A 27,606-nucleotide genomic window follows, 5' to 3' on the forward strand; every position below is an offset into this window, starting at 1 on the left:
TGGTGGTGAGCCTTTAACCAACATATTCCTCTGTGACTTGTAGTCTTAGAGAATTGCCTACGTCACTGGGAGGTTAAATATCTTTCCCAAGGACATAAAATCAGGCAATTGTGTCAGTGGCAGAACCTTCAACACTGGTCTTTTTGACTCTGGCTGGTGCTGCCTCTCAAAGAAAATATACTAAGAAAAAAGATAGGAGCTGAATTTTATACCTTAAGTCTCTTTCAGCTTTAAGTGCTATAAAGCAAAATATTTATATACAGTCAATCAAAACACTGAAGGAAACCTTAATTCAATAAGTTCTACATTCTTAGGTAAATCTTCTATTTATGAATCCATTATAAATAACTCAGGACCATAATATAAATGAAAAATAGAGAACAAATGAATATTTTTAAAACCAGGTTACTCTAATGTTTAGGAAGATGCAAACATGGAGGGTGGGGGTGTGTGTGGGGGGTGTGAGATACAAAAACTAAAAAATAGTATAAACTGTCTATATTATCAACATTTTCGAGTCTAAATTAGCTTTATTGTACAAGGAACATTGCCTTTAAAATAATATGGGCCTCAAACTGTTACAATCAAGTTCTAACTCTGGCAGCCTAGAAGTGAAGAATTTCTCCAAATCTATTTAACACACATTAACCTCTCTTTTGGGAAGTGATGTCAGTATACAAAACAAACTGTACCAGCTTTATTATGTGGCATTTAATTGAGTATACTACCTTGTATCAACAATAACTTACTTACTTTATGGGTACTCTAAAAACAGAAGACTTGTCTCCTTCAAAAAAAACTTACTAAAGAAAGTAAATAAAAATACAGTTAAAATATGGGGCTTATATTCTTAGCTACTCTAAGACTATGTGGCATTAAAACATCACATGTTGGCTGGCTACCATTTTTATTGCTATCCTACAATAACGATGTCATTATAGGACACTTTAGTAACTCCTTTGTGTGCAAAATCAAAAGGGGTCACCTGGACTAACAATCATCTCCTGTGACTAGCCAAGTTTAAACAACAGCAACAATTTTCAGAAAAATGAACTTTACAAGTGTTATGCACCATGGTGCCAGCCTATTATCATCATCATCATCATCATCATTATTATTATTATTATTACTACCCAAAATGAAGTAGCATGTGATAAAATGTGAATGGAAAAGCATTTTACCTGCATATTCCAGAGTTCAATATTCTTTGTTTCTTGATAAAATCACTAACACCTAAAAGAGAACAGCAATCTGGACTCTCAGGACTGTGTTGGATGTTGAAGTCATCAGATCTTGCAGGGGAAACAACCCCGAACTCAGGTCTTAGCAGCTAAAAGGAGGAAATTATTTTCATGTGTTTTGTATTAATATACTAAAACAAAAATTTAACAAAACTTGTATTACAGACCCAACTCAGTCCATTCAATATTTACTACAGACTGAAATGAAATCTACTGTTATTCAAATTATAATGTAGATTTGATCTGACCTTTATAAAGGGCTAAATTATTTGAAGTATTACTAGCTGTAGTGTAAATACCACAATAGCACAACTAAAATTTCTTATTTTAAATAAAGCCCACCCTTCTGAAATTTCAAGCTAACAAAATCAATAAAGAAGGCTCTATTTTATTGCACAAAATTTTAATCTTGGGAATTTTTAGTCTAGAATGTTACACAGGTTAGAAAGTAAGTTCTGTTGGCACAGGTAATGGTGTAACATAAGCTATTAAGAAATGTATATACTCTTGACATGCAATTCCTGATTTATTTTGCAATGGTAAATTTATTATTGAATCCTCACTTTTCTTCCTCAAGTACCAGAGTGCAGATACATATTTTTTTAAGTTAATGAAAAGTATTTTGTTCCGTAATTTTAGACCATTTTTAAAGATAAATGGAAACAGCTTAGGGTAATACAAAAGCAAGATTAGCAATCAGTAAATCAAACTGAACAATCCAAAGTCACAATAGCACTAAGTGTAGAGCCTAAAGATTAGCATAAAGGAAATTTCTGTCATCTGGAGAGAATGTAAGGGAGACAAGTGAAGAGCTAAGAGTATGCGCAATCAATCAAAAAAGAATTTATAAAGCACCTACTATTAAGTGCCAGATACTGCTAAGTGCTGAGGAAATACAAAGACAAAAAGAATACTGTCCTTGCTTTAAAGAAGCTACAAGCAGGTACTGCAAAAGTACTTCCAGACTTTAAAAAACAAACAAAAACTAATTAGTGTCTCAATCTTTGAACTAAATATGTTCAAATCAAGCCAGTTAGGCATTTTTCTTCTATGACCATACAGTTTGAATCTTATAGACATGTAAATGCTATTTTCTTTAGAGAAATTTATTATCATTTTTGCTCAGAAAATCTTTCTGCAGTAATTTTAGATAGTTATCTAATATTACATTTTTCACACATGGAACCACAATGATATGTGATAAATAATTTGTTTATATAATAAAAATAAGCTATAGGGAATATGATGTAAATGTAGCTGTAAATATTTTAATTCAAAGTTTCTTAAAGACTGTCAAAATAAAAGCTATTTAAACAAGGATTTTGACAGAATGATTAAAATGTGTACAGCAAACCTAAGATGTACCCCAAAGTGTGTGTCATGCTGAATTACACACCACCTATACACACACACACACACACACGCACACCCCTTTTTCAAGAAATCTATAACTGGGTGAATAAATTCAAATATTTAAACACCCACTATGGGAATAGTGCATCCTAAACAATGGGGATATAAAAACCAAAAGTAAATAATTCCTGTCCTCAAGAAGCTTGCATTCTACTTATAATTTCTAAAGTTAAATCATTTTGTTTTAATAAATGTTAGTTGCACATTAAATATGAATTATAGTCTCTAAACCAAATGCAGGACACCCAAATATGTTTCCACCACGAAAGGCAAAATGTACCAGAGAAAATATTTCTTCGGCCTATTGAGATGATTGTCCCAAGATGCTCTGAAAGAAATTTGTTCCTAGAGAAAGAGGAGGAAGACAGGAGGAAGAGAATGAGGGTACTACAAGGAAGAGAAGGAGGAGACCACAAATACTGCTCCCTCTTAATGGAATCATAGAACAGAGATGTAAGATCCCTCAGAAGTAAACTAATTATTCAAACCCATTCCTGTAGTAGATATCCTTTCCACAAAATCCCTAACAAGAAGTCATCTAGTCTCTGCTCAAAAGACCTCCAGAGATAGAGAACTCAAGACTTCAAAAGACAGCCGAAATTGTTATGAAGTTTTTCCTCAGTCAAGTTAATATGTTCCTGTCTCTAGCTTTTATATATTGATCCTAATCCAGCTAATCAATATTTGAAAGCAGCTATACTATCATCTCCTCTGCTCATCAAGTCTTTTCATCTCCTGGCTAAACATTCACAGTCAGTCTTTAAAGTGATTAAAAATTACTCTTTGAGCAAAGCCATTCAAACAATTCTAAATACACCTAACCATATTATCATCTATCCTGGTTGTTTTGTTGTTGCTACTGTTGTTCTAATATTATTTAATAAAGGTATACTTGGTAAATGAATTAATTAATTTGTCTTATTACAAATAATGCCCATTTTATAAACATGGGTTATAATATTTCCTAGAGGTCTTTTAGCTTTTGTTATTTTAGCAGCTCTGAGCTGGGCAGCTTAATATAATAAAAAGAATACCAGGAAAGATTTGGAGTCCTAGCTTTATAAGCTAAATGACATCAAAGAAAAAACATTTATTTCTGCACTTCAATTCCTCCATTTGTAGAAGGAAGAGTTTGGACTAGATGGAAATTAGAGTGACTGAGGAAAAAATGAAAAAGAAATGAGACCTATGGAAGAAAAAATTGGAAAGGGAATTAACAGCTTGATATAAGAAGTACAAAATCTTGCCCAAGCAATAAAGACCCTCAAAATTAGGGTGGACCAAACAGAAAGCAATCAAGAAGTTATTAAAGTCAAAAAGCTGAAGAAGAAAAAAAAAACCAAGAAAATCTTAGGCATTTTACAGCACAAACAAGTGAATAGGAAAATAAACTATGGAGTGAAAAATTAAGAATCATTGAACTCTGTGAATGTCATGACCCAAAAAAAGTACCTAGACATTAAGTTTCAAGAAATTTTAGAAAACTGCCCAGGTCTCTTAGAACCAAGATGGCAAAGTAGAAACAGAAAGAATCCACTGGTCACCTCCCAAAAGAAACCCAAAATGAAAACTGCCAGGAACATCATAGCCATAATCCAGAGCTTCCATCAAAGGAAAAATTCCACAAGCTAGCCAGAAAGAAATTCAAGTTTTAAGGAACTACAGTCGGGATCACCCACAATTTAGCAGCCACAAAGGAGGGGAGAACTTGACATAGGATGTTCAGAGGATTTGCGCTATAGCCAAGGATAACTTACCCATCAAAACTGAGAAATGAAATAGAAGACTTTAATATAATAGAGGAGCTTCATAACTACCCCCTGAGGTAGGTATTACAAATACTATTATTATTTTACAGATGAGAAAACTGGGACTCTGAAAAGTTAACTGGATTGTCCACAATCACATAATTAATAAATGTGTAGCCCACATCTTTCTAACACCAAGTCCAAAACATAATACACTCATTAAACCATAAGCAAAAATAATTGTTTAGGAATAAATAAGTGGAAGGCAAGGTTTAGTTATAAGCTCGTGGCCCTCACCCACAAATGACAGATTTTAGATATGTTTATCTATCTATCACAGTAGTTTGATTTATAAGAACCAACAATAATTTAACTAAAGAAAAATATATACTTATAAGTACAGCTTAAAATTAACTTGATATACACTGTGTCCAAGTTCTTTCAGGAAACCTAAGTATTAATGTTATTTTAACTAAGAAATAGCACCTCTTTTGCCCTGTCAATTCCTCTCAAAGATCCTGAGGCAAAGGCACAGAGACTGTGAGCATTCTAATCATCTGCTATACTACTACCTTTTAACCTCACTTTTTCTCTCATCCCCAACCTTTTCAACCCTGCAGTTCCTGTGTCCTATTCCAACTCTGTACACTCTTTCCACAGTGATCTCTATAATTTCCACTTCATAATGAACTTAATACTCTTTATTCTGTATCTCTTTCTCTCACATTACTTCCACCTACTTGTACTCATGAGACCTGGTTTGCCCAAGATGACACTGCATCTATAACCATCTTCTCCTACTTTCAAATTAGATACCATAAAGAAAGCATAAACTCATTAAGTGTAAACTCATTATCTTCCAATAACCCTCCCCGTTCACCCCCTTTCAAATTTTACAATACAGATTCAAAATAAGCAATATCTCTAACTCATTAATTATTTTATTCAAGAGAAAAAATGGAAGAGGGCATGGTTTTGAAATTTCAATGAAAACTGGACGGCATCTTTTAATGCCAGGTTATTTCTTTTAAAATTAAATTTAAAATGGTAGGAAAACTAAATGCTGTCTGGTAGAAATTAGGTTTAGATCAACATCTCATAGCATTTACCACAATAAGTTTGAAATGGAAAGTAGGGATAGAATTCTCACAAATATAGATAGGAGGATAATTCTTCATTAAATAAGTGATTGAGATAATAATAATAAAAGATGAAATACACATTTTGATTAAAAATAACACTGAAAAGTTTTGACAAAAACACCATCAAGGTAGTTAGAATGAGAAAATAAACAAGGTACCTGGGGAAAAAATCATTGCAGCAAATCTCTCTTAATAAAGATCTGATATGCAAGATATAAACAATAGTTATTCTTCAAAACATAAATAATCAAAGGATGTAAAAAATGTTCCAAATCACTAAGAGAATGCCAATAAAAATTCTGAGGTTCTACACCTCACACCTGTCAGGTTGGCAAATATGACAAAAATGGAAAAGCGATTGCTGGAGGGGCTATGGGAACACCATACCAACGGTGTACCAATGTACAACCACTCTGGAAAACAGTTTAAAATCATACCCCCAAAAGTCAATATGCTAGTCCCAAAAAAGTCAAAGATGGAGGGAAAGAATCCAAATATGTAAAACATTTATAGCAGCATTTTTCTTGTGGCAAAGAATTAAAAACAAAGTGACCATCAGGTAAGGAATGGCTGAGCAATTTGTGATGTAAATGTGATAAAATATTATTATATCATAAGAAATGATAAACTGAACACAAAGGGATCAATTTTTAAAAATCTAGAGTTAAACGAATGTAACCAAAAAACCAATTCACACAATGACTACAATAATGCAAAAGAAGACAATTTTGAAGGACTTAAAACTTTTGATCAATGTAATAACCAATCATAACTTCAGAAGACTGTAAGAAACCACCTCTTGGCAGAGAAGTAATGTACTACGGGTGAAGGAGAAAAATCTCTTTAGACCTGGCTAATGTGTAAATATGCTTTGCTTTGTTAGAAGGGAGGGCTTCTATTTGGAGAAGTAAATATAGACAGTGAGGGGGTAAGCAGCAAAAAGAATACCAAAAGAAAAAAGCAAAACAAAAGGAAAGAGGATCAATGAAATATTTTTAAAATTCACATAACAGAAAAAAAAAAGTTCAGACAGGGACAAAAAGAAGCAGATCAATTTTTTAAAAAACTATCTTGTTAAATATAATGTTATTTTTAAAACTATATAATTAAGTTCAATTTCATATACGATCCTTTATTCTTTGCATACTGAAATGTTCATGAATCAGTTTGATGTTTATCTCATTCATAATTAAAAAAAAAATAATGAACTACTTCAAATTCTCTCTTCCAAATGCATTAGCTATTTGTCCCTTCCTATTTCTACTAAAAATACTCTAATTCAGGCGCTAAGTACCATCAACTTGAATTACTATAATGTCCTCCAAAGTGCTTAACTTGCCTCTAAGTTCTTCCTTCTTAAAAGCATCCTACACATTACCAGCAAATTAATTTTCCTTAAATATTGCTTCTGTGTTTCCCAGTACTTATAGTATAAAAGAATCTTTTACGAACTTCAAAGAGTCTTTCTGAAGCTTGGATGACTCTTAAGGCCATATATTCCATTATCCAGTTCTATTTTACCTATTCAGTTGTGTGTCCCAGAGCTCTCACTCTACTCTAGGATTTCCCTTGCATATACTGTACTTCCCTGTATCAAATTCTCCGTCCCCATACCTATTTCAAAATCCCTGCTCTTCTCTTACTCAATTCCTAGCTAGCGTTCAAGACCATTTAAAGGCCTCATTACACTATGAAGGCTTTCTCCAGTCTCTTTCTGAATTTCTACTTGCTGCTGCTCTCACACAAGACACTCCATACCTTTCACTGTGTCTTCATACTCATCTTCCACATTCCTAGAATAATCTTCCTTCACACCTCTGCCTCTTGGAATTCCCTGGATTCCTTTGCAAACCAGCTCAAGTGCCACCCACTATAAAAGGTTCCATCCAAACTGCCTTTCAGACCAAGGTTGCTTTGTACATGCTTTGCAAATACTTCTATGCGTACAGAAAATCTGCCCTATTAGAACCTAAACTCTTCGAAGTTAGAAATTATTTTGTTTTAGTTTTATATCTTCCCAATTCCCCTGTGCTTAATTAAATTCTTATTGATTGACCGATTGATTTCTATTTTCTGGACCACTCAATTTGACATATTATCAATTAAAATCAACGAATATTAGTGCTAAAAGAGGGCTTAGAGATCACCTCACTGTCTCATATCATTTTATCTTACACACAGATCATTTACTATCATAGTGTTATCAAGCATAGATAACATATAAATACACAGCTGTGTGTTATATAAAACACCTGTGTCTTCATAAGGTTCTTGAAAGCAGAAATAGTACATTTCATATTATCAGCATTCCTAAGTAGTATAGAGGACTATGGTGGAAGATAAAAAACTAGAGTGAGTACAGTAAGTGTTAGTTAAACCTTAACTTCAGCTTCTTCATCTATAAAATGAGGATATTTGTATGTGTACCATCTATAGCCTAGTGTTATTTTAAAGCAAAACACTTAGCAAATCTTAAAGTATAAGTATGTAAAGCATATAAATCTAAACAGTTATTACAGAAAGTATTAAAATATCAGTTGAATTGACCTATCCAAGGTCTCAGAAGCAGCAACTGAAAAAGCCAGTGTTTGAAACCAGGTGCTCTATAGCCTAATGCTGTTGTTAGATTTCTAGAACATATCACTTCAAAAATTTTAAATTCACTAGTACAGGTTGCTCAAAATCATCTGGAAAACTTACTTTCCAAGTGCTTATATGTACTAATGAATAGCTCTGACTAGAAAATTGGCATCTGCTGACATTAACTGCTCACAGAAAATAGAAACTATTTTATAAACATAATATGAAATTAATAGCCTAAATACTATTAATTGTCATTCTTAGTTTGAGGGCTTAAAGTTGTATAAGCTATTTACATAGTACAACATTAGAATTGTTTTGACAAGTACATGGTGCGGCTTTCCTTACATTCAGGTCGTAGTAATATTTAAGACATGAAATGGAAATTAGGATGTTCTAAAGATATAATCACTAAACTACTAGTTGGTGCCTAAACACCTAAGACCGACACTCTAACTCCCCAGTCTGCACTCCGTGCGTAGAATGTTCTTATTCCTCACTTCTGCTGCTTGGCTTCCTTAACAACTCAGCTTGAATCCCCCCCTTCTACAGGAGGCCTTTCCTGGTTCGATTTCTTCCTTTCCCTCTCCCACCAGAGATTCCCTTTGCTAATTAGTGCCTTCCTGCTGAGATACTCTGTATCTTATATTCCTTTTCTGCATGTTGTCGTCCTCATTAGGCTGTGAGCAGAGATGAGGTTTTTGCTTTTCTTTGTGTCCCTAGCACTTAGTACGCCCTGACACACAGTTTAATAAATGCTTGTTGACTGGCCAAATGAGCAATACAAACTGTCAGACGGTCCACGTTGTTAAATCCTCATACAACAATCCTTATTTTGTTCAAAATATTCCTCATCAACCATTTTGGAGAGCAATTTGGAACTATGCCCAAAGGGCATACCACTCCTAGGGCTGTACCTCAAAGAGATCATAAAAATGGGAAAAGGACCCACATGTACAAAAATATTTATAGCAGCTTTTTGTGGTGGCAAAGAATTGGAAACTGAGGGGCTGCCCATCATTTGGGGAATGGATAAACAAGTTATGGTATATAAATGTAATGGAATACTATTGTGCTATAAGAAATGATGAGCAGGTAGACTTTAGAAAAACCTGGAAAGACTTATATGGACTGAGGCTGCGTGAAGTAAGCAGAACTGGGAGAACGCTGTACACAGTAACAGCCACACTGTGTACTGACTAACTTTGAAAGACTTAGCATTTCTCAGCAACACAAGGATCTAAGATATCTCCAAAAGTCTCATGATAGAAAATGCTATCCATATCCAGAGACAGAACTATGGAGTTTGAATGCAGATCGAAGCATACTATTTGCTCTTTTTTTTCTTTCTTGTTTTGTTTTGTTTCTTCTTTCTTATGGTTCCTCCTATTGGTTCTAATTCTTCTTCGGAACATGACTAATGTGAAAATATGTTTAACAGGAATGTATATATAAAGACTATATCAGACTGCACACTGTGTTGAGGAGAGAGGTGGGAAGGGAAGGGGAGAAAATTTTAAAACTCAAAAGCTTGTGGAAGTGAATGCTGAAAACTAAAAATAAATTTATATATAAAAAAGTATTCCTCAGTGTAGACAATGTGACAGCAGTGACATGAAAACTCAGTCTTTCTCTAGTCTTAAGAGATTTACATCACACTTAAAATGGTCTATTTTAAAAATAATTTTAGAGAAGGAAAACTCAAAACATATAGGCTTAAAGCAAATACAACTGAAATTAATCTTAAACTAATCTACCTATAAAAATGAACCTGTAATAACTCTAACACTAGGGTCCATGAACCGGTTTTTTTTTTTACATTTTAATAACTATTTCAACATAACTGGCTTACTTTTTAATCCTATGAATTTTATTTTATTCATTTAAAACCATTACTCTGAGGAGGGGTCCACAGGCTTCACCACATTGTCAAAAGAGACCTTTGAAATAAGTCTAATACAACCGTATTCATAAAGTGGTAAGGAAGATGAGTCCAAGAAAATAAAGCAACTTGCCCATGGTTACACAGACTGTAGATCTAACACCCAAACCCAAATGTCCTCACTTAAAATCTAATGCTCTTTCAACCTACAAAATCACTAGTCTGACTTCTTTACCCCAGACATAATAATAAAGCTCTTAGGAAAATTAGTCATTAACCCACCCACACAGTTCTAAACAACTGTAAATATGAAGTATAAAAAAAAAAGTCTTAAATGACCCACAAAATTTACAAAGTACTGCTTCAACACTGTAACTTTTCACTTATACTATAAGCTGATTTATATACACTGAGTGAATGAGGTAGTATAAAAGTTCAGATGAGTAAAATTTTGTGAGCCTTAGTATTTTATCTTAAAGACAGATAAAAATGATCATTTTCATAAGAGTATCTGGTTTATGAATCTCTCAAAAAAAGATCCTATAAATCCACTAAGAAACATGTTTTAGCAGAAAATAACATCAACATTCAGAGATTTTGTGCTTTTAAACACAACTGTTGTGACACACGCTTAAAAAAAAACCATAAAAAGGAAATCACCACATAAATTCTCTTTAAAAAGGTCAGTTCATTTTTGAATGTTATTTTGAAAAAGTACTCTGATAATGAAACTATTCATCTACCTCCGATTTTTATTTTCTGCAAAATGCAAAGTAAATGTATGTACCAACAGTTTTAAATGGTTAATTTTATCATTTTTAATCCCAAAATCCTTCAATGAAGACCAAACGATGAATCCTCTTCATGGTACAGAAATTACCACAAATTCTTCAAGTTTATATAAGCACAAATTGTAGCAGGTTATCAATGTGGAAAGGCTTATAATATAGGTTCAATGCTAGAATACACATATGCACATACATATGTATACATGTTCATATATGCACAAACATAGGTATGTATGAATGTATGTCACTCAAGGATCAAGCTAGGATGATGAATTATAACTTTTTTTTGAGGGGGGATGAAGGAAGAAAGGAAGTACAGCAGCTCAGGAAAACTCATCTAAACTAAGACATATAAGGGTCTATTTGCATTTATAGAAAACCCATACTTCTTAAGTCGCAAATCTGAAGAGAAAAATCTCAAAATATACAGCTATCCCTTCTACATCATTGGGGTTAGAGGCACAGCAGTCTCATGATCTGGAAAATCCACGTAAAAATTTTGGGCCCTCCCTTCCTACCAGAGAAGTCTGAATTTTTTTCATTTTCTTTTAAGGCATATTTACAGTATCTTATTGTAAAATATGGATTAAGTATTTCATCATAGGCTTTATGTTGTCTGATGGCTTTCACATGTCATCTGCATCTTCTGCAAAACTTCCAAAAAATTCCCATTTAATTTTTTAACTGACCCACAATATATCAAAACTGCAATGGACAAAGTCCTGATGTGGAAGTGGTAACTATTTTTGTATTTAATTATCACAAATGTGAAAACATCTTCTTGCTATAAATTTTAAATATAACAGAATTGCAGATGCTTAAAACTGGAAGTAAGGTTTTAGACTGCCTAGTTCAACTCCCACATTTTACAAATGAGGAAAACAGAAAAGACAACGAAGGTCTGAAGAATTAATAGCACCGAAAGGACCAGAACCCAAGTCTCTAGGCTTATAATCAGACATTAGAACACCAACTTCTGTACAAAAAGCTATGTTCACATCCTGGCCAAAGGCCTATACTAATGTTTTGCTAATACCAAGTTCCTGAATAAAATAAGCATTTATAAATACCAGCTCATTTAGACAGATTAGTGTGTACTCTGGATAAAGCAAATATACAATGTTAAATGTCCTTCATCAACTTCAAAATGTTTTGCAAACTTGCTTTGGTTTTGACAGAGGGAGGAGGGTAAGAGACAGAGGCAAGGAAATGGAAGGGAAAAGAGGGAAGAATAAAGCATGTTTACAGGCACAAAAGAACAACTATTTGGGATACTACTGTACTGACAATCCTATGATAAGATAATACAGGTGATTTTTGACTACATACACGTCTTATATAGAAAATCACTACAAAATGAGGTGTAAAAAAGAGATAGTCATCATATCATTAGCAAAAATCACTTAAGGGGAGGATGCAGAAGACAGGCACAATGACAGAAGGAAATTTATTTTCGTAGTAGCTCTAGGGCATGACTGGAAATGGGAAAAAAAAACCCCTTATGTTCATTATATGTTTTTCCAGCATCTATTATGTACAAAATACTATGTTAAGCTGTGGGAAAAGATGGAAGCACAAACAAGAGATGGTCCCTGCTTTCAAGAAGTTTATAATCAAGTGTTATTGTTGTTGTTTAGGTGTTTTCAGTTGTGTCTGATTTTTCATGACCCCTTTTGGGGTTTTCTTAGCAAAGATGCTGGAGTGGTCTGCCACTTCCTTCCCCAGCTCATTTTATAGATGAGGAAACTAAGGCAAACAGGGTGACTTGCCCAGGGTCACACAGCTAGTAAGTGTCTGAGGCGACATTTGAACTCAGAAAGATGAGTCTTCCTGACTTCAGGCCTGCCACTGTAATCACTGTGCCACTTAGCTGCCCTTAAAACTAGTAAACAATCTTAAAATTTAATAATGAAATGGACTAAAAACTAGTAACATTAAAATATCAAGTCTCCAACCCAGAGCTGAACAACTTAACCTATTACTCTCCTCCCTCTACCCTATCATTATATAGTGACGCCAACCTTTAAAATTTCCTAGCTTACCCTCCAACTGCTGACAGTGCACAAAGTAACAAGGGGGTAACACAACTTCAAGAAATATTAAATGAAAATTAGAAAAAAGGAAAAGATATGAGCCAACCACTACTATTTTTTTTTTGGAGTTTGTTCTAACAATATTCCGAAAGTAGTGGTCTATATCTAACAGTATCTCTAATTTTTAGGAACAAAATCAAAAGGAAGGTTTGCCTAGTCTCTGCAGGTTCTAACATTTCTTATTTAATAAATTCAGTCTCTCTGAGATGGATCTACGACATTACTTGATGTATTAAGTAACTAGTGTTCCAGAAAAAGAGAATACAAAACTTAAAAACTAGTACAAACAAGAAAATTTATATAAAGTATAAAAATTCAAATGTCCAAAGTTATGTTAAGTATATTTAATCATACATAAAAGGGCACTATACTTAGGTTCAATTTTATTTTAGAATGTTGCCTCCTTTGGTTTGTTTGCTGGCAAAGTTTCTCTAAAGATCTTTACTTTGAAAGAAGACTGAGTTTAGAATATGGGTACCCAAGAAGATTTATTATAAGGGTCTTAAAAATATATGTCTCATAATGCAGAATAACTAAAAAAGCATAAAAGACTAAAACGGAACTCTTTGCAGGATATATCAAAGTGAAATTTGGGACTGACAACTCATTTTTATATTATGAAATAGCATACAAAGGGATAAGTCTTAACCTAAAAGTATTTGAAACTGATAAGAAATAGACTGGGGCAAAAAAACCTAAACTTGTAAGTACTACTCATTTGTTTCTAATTAAAGAATAAAATCCTATTTTGGAGGAGGTGGTGAAGAGAGGTATGCGGTTGTAGAGACAAATTGCCTTTAATCTGGTTAGGAACATTAGCAAGGAGGAAATGTTAGCTTGAGAAAAAATAGTCCTTCTGAGTTTCTCAACAAGTGTCCAATGCTTCGTGATTAAAGGTACTTAACAAGCACTAAATAATATCAGGACAAAGCAAAAACAATCTTTATCATTTCCTAGAAAGAAATCTCAAAATTGCCCATTATAGTCAAATCCTATAGATTTTACATTATCAAGCAGGTTACAACAATGATTTTACATATCTCCTTAGGTATGTATGCAGTTAAAAGTTTTTGCTTCATTTGTTAACAAGAAAGTCATATAATATTAAATTAAATCCAAAAGAGGCCATTCATTAACATACTGACCATGTAAAGACAGAATGGCTTGAGGAAGTGGTTAACACTACCCAAATGAGTATTTTAGATACCTGGACTTTTTTTCTATTTTTCTTTTTTAAAATCTTATCTTCAGTTCCAAATTCTCTCCCACCCATTCAGAAGTCAAGAAAAATAAAACCCAATACAAAAATGTAGCCATGCAAAACAAATGTTTCAATCTGTGCTCTGAGTCTATCATTTCTCTATCTGGATATGGACAGCATGTTTCATCATGAGTCCTTTGGAACTGTGATTGGTCATGGGGGCACAGTTCCAGAATGGCTACACTAGTTAACAGCTCCAATAGTACATTAGTGCACCTGTTTTTGTACATCCCCTCCAGCATTTGTCATCTCCCTTTTCTATCATTTTAGCCAATCTGATGGCTGTGAGGTCATAGCTCAGAGTTGTTTTAATTTGGATTTCGCTAATTATTAGTGATTTAAAGTATTTTTTCATATTACTATTGATAGCCATGATTTCCTCTGAAAACTGCCTATTCATATCAAGTAGGAAATGGCTCTACTTCTTGTGAATTTGACTCGGTTCCCTACATATCTTAGAAATGAGGATTTTATCATAAACTTACTACAAAGACTTTCCCCCCTCAGTTTTACTGCTTTTCTTCTCATTCTAGCTGTACTGGCTTTGTTTGTGCAAAAACTTTTTATGTAACTAAAATTATCCACTTCATGAACATCTCAAACTCTGATTTTGTCATTAACTCCTCCTCTTTCCAGAGATCTGATAGGTAATTTCTTCCATAATTCACCAATCTGCTTAATCAGTCCCCCTTTATGCCTAAATAATGTTTGAGCTTTATCTTAAGATATGGTGTGAGATGTTGATCTGTGCCTACTTTCTAACCAGACTAATTTCCAATTTTCCCAAGTTTTTGTCGAATAGTGAGTTCTTGCTCTAATAACTGGAATCACTGGGTTTATCAAATAGTAGGTGAATATATGCTCATTTGCTTTGGTATATTGTGCACCTAATATGTTCCAGTGATCACAACCTTTTTATTTCTAACACAGTACCAAATAATTTTCATGTTTACAGATTTGTAGTTTAGTTTAAGATCTGGCTGATGCTAGGCCTCCTATCTTCTCATTTTTTTTCCCATTGATTCCCTTGATATTCTTGATCTTTGGTTCTTCCAGATGAATTTTGTTATGATTTTTCTAGCTCTATAAAATAATCCTTTGGTAGTTTGATTGATATCATACTGAGTAAATTAATTTTGGTAGTAGTGTCATTTTTATCATAATGGATTGGCCTACACATTGGTGAATAATATCTCCAATTGTTTAGATGTCTTTGTGTGAAGATTATTTAGTAATTGTGTTCATATGGATCCTGTGTACGTCTTGGCAGATAGATTCCCAAGTATTTTACACTATTAGTAGTTATTTTAAATGGAATTTCTCATTCTATCTCTTCCTGTTAGGTTGGGGTTTTTTAGCAATATATAGAAATGCTGATGGTTTGCAAGGATTTATTTTATATACCACAACACTGCTGAAATTGTTCATTATTTCAATAAGTTTTTTAGCTGACTTTCTAGCATTCTCTAAGTAGACTATCATAGCAAATGCAAAAATGAGAGTATTGTTTCCCCACTGCCTATGCTTATTCCTTCAATTTCTTTTTCTTTTCTTATGGTTATAGTTAGCATTTCTGGAACAATAATGAATAATAATGGTGATAATACATATTCTTGCTTCACCCATGACTTCCTAAAAAGGCTTCTAGCTTATCCCATTACAGATGATGCTGGCTCTTGATTTTAGGTAGATACTACTTATCATTTTAAGGAAAGCTCCACTGATTCCTGCGTTTTTAAAAGGAATGGGTGATTATTTTGTCAAAAGATTTTTCTCCATCTATTGAAATAATCATATAATTTTTGTTGTTTTTGTGACTGATGTGGTCAACTATGTATATAGTTTTCCTAATATCGATTCAGTCCTTCACTCCTAGTATAAATCCAGCTTGTTCACTGTATATGATCTTTATGATATACGGTTGTAAACTCCCTGCTACTGTTTTATTTATAATTTTTATCTCAATATTCCATATGGAAATTGGTCTAGTTTTCCCTCTCTGTTTTTACTTTCCCTGGTTTAATAACAAAGCCACATTTATGCCATAGGAGGACTTTTGGTAGGATTCCTTTACCTATATTTTCAAACAGTTTATGTAGTACTGGAATTAATTTCTCTTGTAAATGTTTAGTGGAATGTGTTTGTAAATCCATCTGGTCCTGAGTTTTTTTTCTCCCCTTAGGTAGTTTATTTATGTCTTATTCAATATCTTTTTCTAAGGCAGAGTTAAGCATCCCATTTCCTGTTCCGTTAATCTGGGCAATTTATATTTAAGTATCACCTATTCATTTAGATTGTCGGTCTTATTGACATAGAGTTGGAAGAAATAGTTCCTAACAATTCCTTTTATTTCCTCTTCACTAGCTATAAATTCATCTTTTTCATTTTTGATACTGACAATTTGGTTTTCTTTCCTTTTTAAAAATAAAATTACTCAACAGTTTATTTTATTGGGCTGCTCTGTTTTGCTTTTCAAAAAACCAGGTCCTACTTTTATTAGTTCAATGTGTGTTTGTTTTTAACTTTCAATGCTGTTAATGTCTCCCTTGATTTTCAGGATTTCTAATTTAGTGTTTAATTGCGGTTTGTTTGGTTTTTTTGGCTTTCTTATTTTTTTTTAGTTGTATGCCCAATTTGTTGTTCTCTCTCTCGTTTCTTGATGAAATTTTTAGAGTCAATAAGTTTCTCCTAAGTACTATTTTGGCTGTATCCCACAAATTTTGGTATATAGCCTCACTGCTATCATTATCTTTAATGAAATTATTTATTGTTTGTATGATTTATTTGTTCTTTCACTTACACATTCTTTAGAATTGTTATTCAGTTTCCAATTAAATTTTAATCTATGCTTCAAGGCCCTTTATTGAATGTAATTTTATTGCATTGTGGTCAGGAAAAGATGCATTTAATATTTCTGCTTTTTTGCATCTGGTTGTAAGGTTCTGATGGTGCCATGCAGAGCTGAAGAAAACCTATACTCCATTCTATTTCCATTCAATATTCTCCAGAGGCCTATCATATCTAACTTTTTTAAAAATTCTATTCAAATGATTAATTTATTTGCTTATTTACTTTATGGTTAGATTTATCTAGTTCTGAGAGGGATAAATTGAAGTCCCTCAATATGATAGCTTTATTATCTATTTCTTCCTATACCTCAACTAACTTTTCGCTTAAGAATTTAGATGCTATGTGTGAGAAATGATTATTTATTAATAACTAATTATTGTATTAGTACCATGGTCTTTCTGCTAATCTACTCCTCCATCCACAAATTAACCAGTGTGGGAAATCTCTCCCAAAGATATACCCAAGCCAAGATCTAATCAGACAGTAAAAGAAATTCTAAGTTTAGGCTAATGGGTACATTCCTGTTCATTGTGTTTGCTCAGACAGGTCTGGGAAAATATGGATCCTCCCTTTTGTCAGGTGATATGGAAATTGCTAAGTCTCTATGACTAAGATTTGGGTGATCCAAGTCACATACCCCAAGACCCTCACTGTAATTATAGTCCACCCTCTCATTGTAATATTCATTCTCTCATTAATTGTTAACCAATCAGTTTTTATTACCACTCTTCAGGAACACCTACTCTTCGAAGGGCATATAAACTGTGAGCCCACCACCATGAGGAGTCTTTGGTGTAATAATAAACATGTTAACAAAGTGATTACATTACCCAGAAATTATTTCTCTCAAACCTATTTAAATGCCACAATGCTATTTGGTGCATATATGCTCACTACTAATATTAATTTATTGTCCAAGGTATCTTTTAGCAAAATGTAGTTTCACTGTTTATTTCTTTATATATAATTCTGCATTTGCTTTGTCTGAGATCATGACTGCCACCCTCAACTTTTTTCCTTTAAACTGAACCAAAATGGATTCTGCTCCAGCCCCCTATTTTAACTCTATACATAGATTTCTATTTCAAGTATATTTCTTGTAAACAACATACTGCTGGATTCTGGTTTCTAATCTATTTTGCTATCCACTTCCGTTTTATGGGCAAGTTCATCCCATTCACATTCACAGTTATGATTGCTAACTGTGTATCTCCCTCCATCCTATCTTCTCCTACTTATCCTTCTCTCTTTTACCCTGTCCCCCTGCTCTCTCTAACAATCTGCTTTGCTTCTGACCACAGTTTCTCTTAATCTACCCTCCCTCTTATTTCCATTCTCTCACTCCTTTCTCTTAACCCCTTTCCCTACTACTTTCCTGCTGGGTAAAATGAGCTAAACTTTTTTTTAAAATAGTGTATTTTTTTTTAACAGTCTTGAAATAAATTCCAAGGAAGAATGAGAAAATGAGATTTAAGAGTTGCTTTCCTACTTTATATTGCCCAAACCTGGGAGATCTCTACTAGAGATTTAAGAAGCCTATTCAAATGTGTATATTCCCACACAGAACTTTAACTTAAATATGTCTACTCTTTATCTCCCCAACAATATCACCAACCTACTGGGACACTCAGTATTCTTTATATCCACCACAATACTTGTGACACAGTGCCATGCCCACAATAGATTCCCAATAAATATTTGTCAATGAGTAAAAACTCTTGCTTGTGTCTTTGAGGAAGATGGTATCAAGAACTTCTGAGAATTCTACTGGAAATTTATTTAGAGTATCTAAAGTGTAGATAATGGGGGCAGCTAGGTGGTACAGGGGATAGAGCACCGGCCCTAGGGTCAGGAGGACCTGAGTTCAAATCCAGCCCCAGACGCTTGACACCTGCTAGCTGTGTGACCCTGGGCAAGTTACTTAACCACTGCCTAACCAAAATAAAATAAAATAAAGTGTGGATAATATAAGCTCCATCTTGAATGATTAACAGATTAAATACAATGGAACTGTTATACAATTCTAGTCTAATTCATTTGTATCAGGAAGTACTACAATATCAAGAATTTCTCTGACAAGGTGACTGCAATTAATAAATTCTCAAATTAAAGCTTTTTGAAAACAAAAATATTTTATAAGGTCACTATCAAAGAAGACTTGATGTCATCCCATACAATTGTTACAGGCTATATAAAACTGACTTTTCTATGTTAGAATCCCAATAACAAAAGATTAATTATGCTTAACTAGAATCATAAAACTTTAGAGCTAAAGGGGACCATTAGAGATCACTGTATTGAACACCCTTATTTTACAAATGAAACTCAAAGAGGATAAGTGGCCCATCCAAAGTTATGAAGTTAATTACTATTAAAGCTGAGAAAAGAGGTCTCCTGACTATTATTAATTTAGATAGGTAGGTTTCTTTCCATTATACAAGACTACCTAGGAGCTTTTCCTGAAGAATATACACCAAGATAGCGTCGGTGACATTCTATCAAGATAGAAAGATTTCAAGTATGTAGTCTTGCCATCTGAGAACCAACTTAGCTAAGACTGGAGAGGCTCTTCATCACAGTATTAGTCAACAAAGGAAAAATTTGTGGCCACAGAAGTTAGGAAACCTTCTACTAACATTTGGATGAGCTGCAATCTGTATTGTAGAAAAGTGCCCACACTGATGAGACTAGACCACTCTTTTAAAGAACCTTCTGTATACTGACCAACTAACAAAGGTCTTGTACAACAAGTACAAATCTCAAGTGCAACATATTTGGGTAGGCATTATAATTCTTCTGTTCAAGATCTACTACAGTGAACACAGTTTATTATTTTCATATTAATGTAACTGAGGAAATTCGTCTTTGTTACCACTGCTGCTCTGAGATCAAAATTTCAATAAAGGATGAAAAATGTAGGGAAAGGCTTTAAAGATTTATACTAGACAATTATTTAGAACATAAAGTCAATTAACTGTTATGGCTATTAACTAATACTTCTTCAGAATAATAATTCAGGCCATTAAGGGTAAAGTACAAACAATACCCATAATTTTAAAAATTACATACTGGAGAAAAAGGTATAAAAGAATGGAAAAAAAAAAAGAAACTTCTCACCAAATTATTAAATAAAATATTAAATATACAATGCATGATTTCATAGCAGACTGAAGAGATACTTGTGTGAATAAATATCAGTAAATTAGTAATGGAAATCAGTTGACGTCGGGCTGATACATGGCACAAATAAGGTGATTAAATTTTTTTAAACAACAGCTAAATAGCTGCCACACTTGCCATAATGAATTGACTAGTAGGGGGTTTTAAAACTTTAACATCCCTGGTATAAGATGTGAAAATGAGGACTAGTCCAAAAAAAAAATTTTTTTAAAAAGGGGGGCAGCTAGGTGGCACAGTGGATAGAGCACCAGCTCTGGAGTCAGAAGGTCTTGAGTTGAAATGTGACCTCAGAAACGTAACACTCACTAGCTGTGTGACTCTGGGCAAGTCACTTAACACCGACTGCCTCACCAAAAAAAAAAAGGAAAAAAGAAAAAAAGAAAATGAGGACTAGAGATAAGAAAAAGATTCAAAATAGAGTCTAGGCTTTTGGTTAAATGAATGAATTTGAAACATATCTACAGAGCAATGAGTTTTTTTAAATCGAGAAATAAGTAAACACAGATCCAAAACCACCATCAGGTTAAATTTTAATCAAGACAAAAGTTATCCGGTCTTTCAATTAATTGTGTGTGTGTGTGTGTGTGTGTGTGTGTGTGTGTGCGCGCGCGCGCATATGTATGTACACATACACATATACATTATATATCAGCTCTCCAACAGGAAAAGCAGAACTTTAAAAAGTACAAAACTTGAGTTTCTTTTAGCAACTGTTATCATTTACAGCTAAAAGGGTGTTGAGGGGCAGCTAGGTAGCACAGTAGATAGAGCACTGGCCCTGAATTCAGAAGGACCTGAGTTCAAGTTTGGCCTCAGACACATAACACTTACTAGCTGTGTGACCCTGGGCAAGTCACTTAACCCCCATTGCCCAAACAAAAAAAAAAAGGGTGTTGAAATTAATACAGTTACCCAGAAAAACATGCTTCCCTCCCACTTCTAAAGAAAGCAGGATAAAAAAAAATAGTGATAAATTTAGTTTCATTACTATATTTTCTACTTTAAGCCACAAATTCAAAAAAGCTGGTTCTCCATAAGTAACATTTTTTTAGTGAGTTCCAAATCAGTTAAGAGTGGAAATTTTCCTTTAAACTATAATTAGGTAATAATCTTAAATTTTGATGTACATTTGAATAATAATAATATACCCACAAAGCTTTACTTACCTATAGCCAGTGCTGGTGTTTCTGTTCTTGTCCCTCTATCTGTTGTTTTAAAAAAAAGAAAAGAAAAGGAAAATTCTGAAATATTACTCTGCTTCTATACAAACTTTGGAAAAAGACAACTTTAAAAAATAAAGCTAATTATGCCTTATAAATTATATATATACATCTTGTACCAAATTTTAAGTTACTCATTTTGTAACATTCAACACAATTATTTGATTATTGTTCATTATAGACAGATACTTTGTAGGATAGGACAGTTAAAGACAAGCCCCAGCTCAATTATATAAAAATGAACAAATAACAGCTATCATACCACACTGTTTCAATATACTTCTATAGGATAACCTAGTGGTTCAGACACCAAATGGAAACAAGATGAGAAAAGTTAAATTGAATACATTATTTATTATGAAACCATCAGGCCCAATGTTCTTGAAGGTATGTTTGAAAAGTCTTAAAACATCTGATATTCTTCTAAGTTTCAATACAAAGTTTGCATCTCTCATATTGCCACCCAAATATTTGAAATGATCAAACAAGCTTCCATAGTTTAAAAAAAAAAGTCATAAGAAAAGCACTTTGTCAAAAATTTGGACATTTCATGATGGGGAAGTATCTGATTTGGTTCGAGAAGCCAAATTTAAAGAAATGTGTGTTAAATACTAAAATTTAACTGCATGTTTATACCATTTTAAGTCTTAAAATGTTATCAGTAAAGGTTTCATAAGAAGCTTAACCTAACATCTCAATTAGAAGCTATAGCAGTATCACTTTAATAAAAGCTCAACTATATTTTAAAATGTTATATCTATATACACTCTATGAAATTACTTTTCTTACTCTAATGCTATTAATGCAACTTATCCCTCACTGTGCCACAAGTAACTCTGGGTTCTCAAAGCTCTGGTAGGTCCAATCAAGCTGAAAGTCTTTGAATAAATGCTTAGCAGCAGAACGTGTCTTTTATTTAAGCATCAGCCTACCTAGCTAAGTTTGTAAAGGTTAAGTACCAAAAGAATAGCTACCAGATGATAAAATTTCTTTGCACAGAGCAACTCATGAATACTGGCAAAAAAAAAGGTGTATCAAAAGAGGGTAAGCCCACAGCCAAGAAACTGATTTGCTTATTCTAATTTATTTTTACTATACAACCCACTAGTTCAAGGAGTTAACATTTTTACAAATAATTTCTCACACTGTTCTCATCAGGCAACTCAATGTCAATCATTCAACTTATCACTCTCAAGAGTATGATGCTTATTTCAGCTTTTAAATTTTAAATTCAATTCAATTACATATTGTCAAAGTTCTTTACACTATAGGATTATTTCATGACACAGTACTGTATTATAAAACACAAATTCAACAATATACAATGCTGAAATGTTTGGACACAGATCTCCAATTTATAAAGACTCAACTTTCAAACAGTATACACAAAAAATGAGAACCCCACAACAAATTCATGGTAGTTTCCCCCTAATTGAAAATACCTGGAGTTTGATCAACTTCTAAAAGCTGCTTTCTCTTAGGCAGATGTAGATAACAAGTTTCCAGTACACACCCTACATCTCAATAAGATTAACGCCTCACTGCTGGGGGGAAACCTATTGCTAAGGTGAGAGCAACTATTCCTGGCATCTTTAGGTGGTATTCAGCAAAGCATTTTCCCATAAAAACAATATAAATGTAGATTAGGCATAGTTGAAATAGTAGTAGTACTGAATATTAGGTGCATTATGACTTACCACGCTTTCTATGCATTAGCTAGGAATCTGCCCTGCCAAGGAGTAATTATGCATAAGAACACATCACAGTAGAAAAAAACTAAAATCAGTTAATCTGCATAACCTATTTTTCACCACTGACATTTCTACCTCCCTCCAGCCACCATTCTACATGATCACAGAACACTGTGCACTTGTAAAATTTTTAATTAGAAGTATCTGCGTTTTATTACCCTAATTAAACTATAAACTCCTCGAGGGCAAGAACTTTTTTATTTAAAATTATTTGTCACTGTGCTCTTTATACAGTGGATAATGGGGAAAGGGGTGGTGGAGAGGAGAGATGATATATGTGCTTTACATTTAGGTGCAAAGCACATATATCATCTTAGGCTTAATAAAACTATAGTCCGCAAGAAGAGAGATGAGAGTGCCACTATTCTCTACTCCATTTAGTTCACATTTGGAATACTGTATTCAGTTTGGGGTACCACATGAAAACATCATGGCTACCTTCAAATAACTGAAAAGTTGACATGTGGCTCACAGGATCACAGATTTAAAGCTAAAAGGACCTAAAAGGAGAAATTAAGACTTGTCCTGCTTGATTCCTGAAGACAGAACGAGCAACAATGGGTACACTTTGTGAAGATTCAAATCCATTCAATTCAACAAACAAATTATTAAGCACCTACCATGTGTCAGGTACCGTGTTTAGACGCTGGTGATACAATAAAAGGCAAAAACCTGGTTCCTGCCCTCAGTGATCTCACATTCTAATAGTGGAGAAAACATGCTGATGACTGGGTACAAACATGATACACACACACACACACACACACACACACACACACACACACACACACACACACGATAAATTCTAAAAGGGAAGACACTAGCATTAAGCAGGACCAGGAAAGACTTCTTCCTGATGTCAAGATAACATGATAAAGCATTCTAGGAATTATGGAATTTCTTGTGTAAGGAACAGCAAAGCGGTCAGCATCAATTGCAGATTACATGGAGGTTAGTAAAGCATAAGAAGACAGGAAAGATAAGAAGGGGCCGGGTTATAAAAAGGGTTTTAAAAACCAAACGAGAGGATAAAATAGAAAAAGAAGCTACTGGAGCCTACTGAATAGGGGGGGATGACATGGTCACATCTGCACTTTAGAAAGATCAATTTGATAGCACGTGAAGAGGAACTGGGGTGGGGAGCCAACCAACAAGCAAGCTGTTGCAATTGTTCTGGTATGAAGTGATGAGGGTCTGCACCTAAGTACTGAAAGTATCATAGGAGAGAACTGGGAATATGAGAGATGTTGCCAAAGTAGAATCAATAGGACTTGTAAATACATTGGGTATGGGGGGTAAGAGTGTGGGAAAGAGCATGACACTTACATTGTGAGCCTAGTGGGAGAGCAATGATGACCACTACAACAATAGGAAATCCAGGAAAAACAGAAGGCTTGAGGAGAAAGATAATGAGTTCACTTTTAGACATGTTGAGATTAAGATGTCTATGGAACATCCAGTTCGAGATTCCAAGAGGTAGTTGGAGATGAAAGAGTGAAGGCCAGGGGAGAGGTTAGGGTTGAATAAACAGATTTGAGAATCATCTGCAAAGAGATGATAAGTGAATTAATGGCAGATGATGAGCTCACTGAATGAAAACAGTATAGAGATTGAAAGGAAGAGGAGGAACTATAGAAAGATGGCTAAATAAGGCAGAAAATTACCTGCCTCTCCCAAATTCCCTCTTAAACAACTTAAAATAATGGCTCAAAGCAAATTTTAAAGTGGCAGAAATAATTAAAAGTTGGGGTAAAGCAGTGGTCCAGCCTAAAACAACTTGGGAGGACGTTAGGAAGGACCTAACCTCCCCCCACCCCCGGGTGGTGCTCTGGTAGGATAAACAGTGAGGAAAAATAGGTTGGAGGGAAATACACAACTAATAATTGTAACTTTGAATGAAAATGAGATGAACTCACCCATAAAATGGAAAGAGATGGCAGAATGAACCAAAAACTAAACCCAAAGATATATTGCTTACAAGAAACACACTTAAAAAATGAGAGACACACAAAGCAAAAATTAAGGACTGGAGAAGAATTTATTATACTTCCGCTGATGTGTAAAAAAAAAAAAAGCAGAGATAGCAATGATGATCTGAAAGTTAAAGCTAAAATAGATTTAATTAAAGGAGATAAACAGGGAAACTACATTATGTTAAAAGGTATCATAGATAATGAAGTAATATCAATACTAAATATATATGTACCAACTGCTATAGCAACCAGATTTTTAAAGGAAAAGCTACATGAATTACAAGTGGAAACAGATAGCAAAACTATTAATAGTGGAGGACTTGAACCTTCCCTTCTCAGAACTAACCTAACAAAAAATAAATAAGAAAGAAGACAAGGAGAGCAACCTTGAATTATGCCTAAAGAGTTATAACCCTTTGACCCTGCAATATTACTTTTGGTCTCTTTCCCACAGTGATCTAGGAAAAAGAAAAAGAACCTATATATTCTAAAATATTTGTATCAGCTCTCCTTACAGTTGTAAAGATCTGGAAATTGAGGGGATACAATGACCATCATCTATGGAAAACCTGAATAAGTTGTGGTACATGACTGAGATGGAAAACTACTGTACCATAAGAAATGAGCTGGGGTGATTTTAAAAAAACATGGAAAGACTTACATAATAATAAAAAGTAAAATGAGTTGAACCAAGAGAAAGTTGTATATAGTAACAGCAATATTGTTTGAAGAGTAACTGTGAATGACTAAGGTATTCTGAGTAATATGAATACTCAAATCAACCGCAAAGGACCTACAAAAGAAGATGCTACCCACCTCCAGAGAAAGAAATGAAAAATGGAAGAATGGTTCCACATACATATTTCTATCAAGTGTTGACCTCTAGCGCAGAATTGGAAAAAGGGAGGAAGTGGGAGAGGTAAGGGAGGAGGAGAGAGAGGGAAGGGACAGAGGAGAAGGGAAAAGGAAGGAAGAGAGGGAGGGAAGAGCCAATCCCCAACAAAGCCTTTGAGGACATCCACAGCTAGCAGTCGTTACTTGGATAAAGATACAAATGAGATATAGACAGAGTAGTCGGGTAGAAGGAGAGCCAGGAAAGAAGAGTGTCACTAAAACCTTGAAAGAAGGTAGTATCAAGAAGAGGTTAATCCACAGCGGAAATGGCTGAAAAGTTCAAGAATGATGAAGATTAAGAAAAAGCCATTAGATTTGGCAATTAAGAGTTCATTGGTAACTTTGGAGAGAGTAGTTTTAATTGAATAGTGAGGCTGGAAGCCAAATGGCACAGTTAAAAAAAAAAGTGAGAAGAAAGTTGAAGCACCAATTGTAGATGGCTTTCTCAAGCAGTGCAGCCATGAAAGGAAGGAGAGAAATAGGAAATAGCTATCAGGGATGAACAGATCAACCGAGGGTTTCTTAAAACTGGGAGAGATAATAAGTATGTTTGTTGGCAGCAAGAAAACAGCTAGTAGACAGGGAAAGACTGAAGATTAGGGGGAAAGTAGAGATAATAGAGGGGGTAATCTGCTGGAAAAGACAGGTTGGAATAGGATTACTTGTGCATGGCAAAGAAAAGTCCACCTTTTCATGGGAGAGGGTGAAAGAAGTGGTAGAGAAAAAAGGCATCTGACTGATGCAGAGTGAGAAGAGAAGAGCGAGCTCATAGCGAATGGCCTCAATTTTTCCAGTGAAATAGCTCAGTGGGAGTCTTAGCTGAGAGACTAGGAAGAAGGGAAGCCTTGAGGAGGGATGAAAAGGTCTACGAAAGCTGCTGTAGTATATCCTAAGGTACCTCTCACTAAATGGGAAAATAATGACAGCCAACTGTCCCGTGAGTCAAAGTAACAGTCCCAAATCTCTGATTTGAAAAACAAAGGAAATTCTAAATGTAAACATCCCTTAACCAGCTTTTTCTCAGGAACACAAATCAGCTTAAATGCAGTCTTTTGTTCTAACTGGTTGTTCTTCATGAACAAAAGAAACAAAAAGAGAATTGTTAAAGGAAGAAAAAACTCAGGATTGTTCAAGTCTACTTTACTTTGTCACTGTGTTTTATTAAACGGGAATACGGAATGAAAAATATAGAAGACTTAAAAATAGCAAACCAGGAACTTGAATAACATGCAGTAAACCTCTTTAAAATTAAGTTATTCGGGAGTAAATTATTACAATAAGTAGACTAGGTAGCACTTACTAACATGTTTTATTTCAGACCATTCAAATCATAACCATATTAAGGTGAAAACAGAAAGGAAACGTGGGAAAAAAGCAACAATCATCTTACGGTTCCACATCTGTAGTCAATCGGAAGCTATATGATCATGTTTAATCCAGGTCCTCATTATGTCACTCCTAGGTTTGTGAAAGTCTCCTGTGTTTTCTCCTTAATTAGTCTCAACCTTCCTACATGCTATATGTTACAGACTAGTTTCTATATTAAATTTTCGTGACTATCATATTTATCTCATCATTCTCTTCACTAGA

General features: G+C 34.1%; 1 protein-coding gene across 5 annotated transcripts in view; it reads right to left on the minus strand.

Annotated features, from left to right (window-relative positions):
- The window catches only part of CYRIB (CYFIP related Rac1 interactor B), a 188,804-nt gene that overhangs the window by 45,390 nt on the left and 115,808 nt on the right, over positions 1–27,606 (minus strand). For 2 of the 5 annotated variants that reach the window (XM_078153730.1, XM_020997899.2), the window contains exons 2-3: positions 21,345–21,383; positions 1,182–1,330 (exon numbers count right to left, since the gene is read on the minus strand). The gene's annotated coding sequence lies outside the window, so the exon portion shown is untranslated. Of the gene's footprint in view, positions 1–1,181; positions 1,331–21,344; positions 21,384–27,606 lie in introns of those variants that run through there. The other 3 variants (XM_020997897.2, XM_078153732.1, XM_078153733.1) reach the window with 2 other exon arrangements.

Source organism: Phascolarctos cinereus, unplaced genomic scaffold (assembly GCF_003287225.1).
Source record: "Phascolarctos cinereus isolate Bilbo 61053 unplaced genomic scaffold, phaCin_HiC Scaffold_4;HRSCAF=312, whole genome shotgun sequence".
NCBI classification, from domain to species: domain Eukaryota; kingdom Metazoa; phylum Chordata; class Mammalia; order Diprotodontia; family Phascolarctidae; genus Phascolarctos; species Phascolarctos cinereus.